This window comes from Meleagris gallopavo, chromosome Z, assembly GCF_000146605.3.
Source record: "Meleagris gallopavo isolate NT-WF06-2002-E0010 breed Aviagen turkey brand Nicholas breeding stock chromosome Z, Turkey_5.1, whole genome shotgun sequence".
Lineage (NCBI taxonomy): Eukaryota > Metazoa > Chordata > Aves > Galliformes > Phasianidae > Meleagris > Meleagris gallopavo.
Genome location: NC_015041.2, coordinates 5,017,809 through 5,021,474, shown reverse-complemented (window position 1 = coordinate 5,021,474; position 3,666 = coordinate 5,017,809). Strand labels below are relative to the sequence as shown.

General features: G+C 38.7%; 1 long non-coding RNA gene across 6 annotated transcripts in view; it reads right to left on the bottom strand.

Annotated features, from left to right (window-relative positions):
• LOC109363860 overlaps positions 1–3,666 on the bottom strand; it is a 36,879-nt gene that overhangs the window by 603 nt on the left and 32,610 nt on the right. For 5 of the 6 annotated variants that reach the window (XR_002109700.1, XR_002109701.1, XR_002109703.1 and 2 more), the window contains one exon: positions 3,141–3,662. The exons of the other annotated variant lie outside the window; for it this stretch is intronic. This is a non-coding gene — a long non-coding RNA (uncharacterized LOC109363860). Of the gene's footprint in view, positions 1–3,140; positions 3,663–3,666 lie in introns of those variants that run through there. 6 annotated transcript variants of the gene reach the window in all.

Below are 3,666 nucleotides of genomic sequence, written 5' to 3'. Positions count from 1 at the left end.
GTGAAGAGGAAAGGGACCTGGGGGTGTTGGTTGATGCTTGGCTGAACACGAGCTAACAGTGTGCCCAGGTGGCCAAGAGGGCCAACAGCATCTTGCCTGTATTAGAAATAGTTTGGCCATCAGGAGCAGGGAGGTAATCATCCCTCTATACATAGCACTAGTGAGGCCGCACCTCAAGTACTGTGTTCAGTTTTGGGCTCCTCACTACAAGAAAGACATTGAGGCCCTGGAATGTGTCCAGAGAAGGGCAACAAAACTGGTGAAGGATCTGGAGCACAAGTGTTATGAGGAGTGGCTGAGGAGCTGGGGTTGTTTAGTCTGGAGAAGAGGAGGCTCAGAGGAGACCTTATTGCACTCTACAACTTCCTGAAGGGAGTTTGTGATGAGGAAGGGTTTGGCTTCTTTCAGGCAACAAACAGGACCTGAGGAAATGGCTTGGTACAAAAAGTTATACCAGAGGAGGTTTAGGTTAGACATAAAGATAAAACTTTTTCTCTCGGAGAGTGGTCTGGCACTGGAATAGCCCTGTCCAGGAAGGTGGAGTCACTGTCCCTGGCAGTGTTCAAGAGGCATCTGGATGAGGAGCTGCGAGATATGGTTTGGAGGCTTCTGGTAGCAATGGTAGTGGAAGGATGTTTGGACTAGATGATCGTCGTTTCCAACCTTGCGATTCTTTGATTCTGTCATTCTATGGTTCTGTGGTTGATTCACCATCCATGGATGTGTTTAAAAACCGTTTGGATGTGGTGCTCAGGGACATGATTTAGCAGAAGGTTGTTAGAATTAGGGTAGTATGGTTAGGTCATGGTTGGACTTGATGACCTTTAAGTTCTTTTCTAATCTGAGCGATTCTATGAGACTGTGATTCTATGATTCCTTGTCAGTAATATCTAAAGCCTTGTCAGTAATATCTAAAAAATATACAAACTACAACAGTTTTTCCACTAGTACATATAGGCAGTTAAATTGAGTGAGATTTATTTCTATTGTAAAACATCAACAAAAATTCAAATGTTCTCAAAGTGATGTACCCAGTCTTTACACTCTAGAGACACATTTGCCTTAATTGAGGTAAAGGTCTTCATTTCACACTCAGGATAGTGTTTGAATAGGAAGAAAAGGCAGAGATTTTATTTTTCTGGTGGGATAAGGGAGAGAATTAGGAATTAAAAAGAAAACAAAATAGAATACATTAAATGAGAAAAGAAAGAAAAAGATATTGACATATATATCAATATGTATGCATGATATATATATCATTATATATTAATATATATCAATAAAAATGTATGTGTATATATATGCATTATTTATCGACAATATAAAATTGCTCACACTCATGAACCAATATCCAGCAAATTCCCAACCAACAGATGTCTTTCCCAGTCAACTTCCCACAGCTTTATAGCCTTTCTGTTATCACATAATATTGTACAATCCCTTGGCCCTTCCAGGCTAGCTTCCTGGCTCCATTTGATTAGGTCCAAGTGCCATCAGAACAGCCAGAAAGCTGAAAGGTTCTTTGCTTTGCACAGCACCATTCAGAATTACCAAAACACTGGTGGGCTATCAACACTGTTTTTCTCCCAAACCAAAACATAGCATCATACCAGACTGTAGTCCCCATTCTCGAGATCCGGTCTGCCGGGGGCTAGCGATCTCCCCTCGCTAGGGCCATTGCAACACAGACACCAATATGAGGATGTAGCAGATGGCCTTTATTGCAACTAAGCAGAGACTTATACATCCTAGTGCCTTATCTAGGCCCCTTCTATGTCCTTCAAGCATGTGTCATGATTTGTGAAACAAAGGTCCTATCGTGTCACATCTCGATACCTCGTTATCGCCTACAGAGCAGGGGAGGTCCTAGAGTGTCACATCCCAATGACTCGCTAACACCTACTACAACACCAGACACCATACCGGATCATCTACCACATATTTCCTGAATTGTAAAAAGAGGACTAAAAAGTTATAGTAGGTGTGATGTTTTATTGGAGTGTTTTTATTTTTTATCTGTATTATATTTTCTTTCAGATATTTTTTGCATGGCTTACAATGTCATATTGATTACCCTGTGGACTTATGTGATTGTCTTTCAGATTGAAATCTTCTATTTAATTAACGGTGCAAGTACAGAAAAAGGGAGTACTGTCAGTTGTTCTGTGTGTACCACTTCCAATCAACTGCCCTAACTATCCCTCCAAAATTAAAATGCTTCAAGTAAATGTTGAATGGAATGGAGTGGAATGGAATGGAATGGAACGGAACGGAACGGAACGGAACGGAATGGAATGGAATGGAATAGAATAGAGTATGGTAGTGTAGGATACGGTAGGGTAGGGCAGAATGGGGTAGGGTAGGGTAGGGTCGGATAGGGTCGGATCATCTAGGTTGGAAGAGATCTTCAAAATCACCAAGTCTAATCATTTGCCAAGTCCTGTCACTAATCCATGTCCCTTAGTGCCATATTCATACATCTCTTAAATACTTCTAGGGATAGAGACTCCACTAATTCTTTGGTCAACCAATGCTTAAACATGTGCTCTGTGAAGAAATTGCTCCTAATATCCAATTTGAAATTCCCTGAGTGCCACTTAAGGTCACTTCTTCACATCCTATCACTGGTCACCTGAGGTCAAATTAATTATTTTAGCAAAGAATAGGATACACCTGTTACCCATGTCTGTTGGAAGTGAAAGGTCTAATATATGTATGTATACTTTTTCTTTTGCTAGTTTTAACCCATTAACTGCTGCTACCTTAGCTATTTTCAAAGCAATCAGAGCAAAAGATTCAGAGAGTGTTCTGAAGGATTTTTGCATGACACTTAAAGCTAATTTGCAAAAAGAGTTTTTGATTTAAAACAGAAAGATGGTGCATTCCTCCCTTGGAGAATCCACTAATGTCCCTGCAGCAGTGAGTTATGAGAAGAGGTCTCACACAGATTAAAGATGAAGGTTAAACTTCAAGGCATGAATTTGTTGAAAAAGTGTCACTGATGAACTAAAGTAAAACAAACAGACAACACACTAGGTCTGGAATATCTTTATTCATCATTATGTATTTCTGGTTAACTAACAAATTTCAGGAAAAACGAATGTTATGGAAAAAAAGACAGGGTTATTTCTCTTATGAAATGTTGGAGAATATATTGGGAACAGCTATGAGAAGATGTTAAGGAAAAGCAAAGGTAAAATCTTAATGAGTTTTTAAGCTTTTTCCAAAAAAATCTTAATTTTAATGGGATAATTTAAGAAAATGAATAATAGACACCTTTGGTTTTTAAAATATTCTTTTGGATATTTTATTATTCCTTTGCTTCCCTGTCATCTCTCACTGATTTAATGGCCTAGTTTTTATTGTAAATCAACATAGCTCCAATTATGCCAACCACTCAAATTAGATAATATTGGCCCAGTAATTTTATTCATATGTATACACAAAGTCAAGTTTACTTGGAATCTGAAAATCTTTCTGACAAAAAGCAGAGGAGATGTGGCTAAGTAAGACAAAATGGATAAAGACTCAAAGCCAGATCCACAACTTTAATGGATTATATTTAAAACTTGCTCTTCCAGATAGGACTGTTTCAGTGTTACTCATATATACATATGATCTTCCCAGTAATAAGAGGGGTTAAGAATGATGGTTCTTCAAACCTAA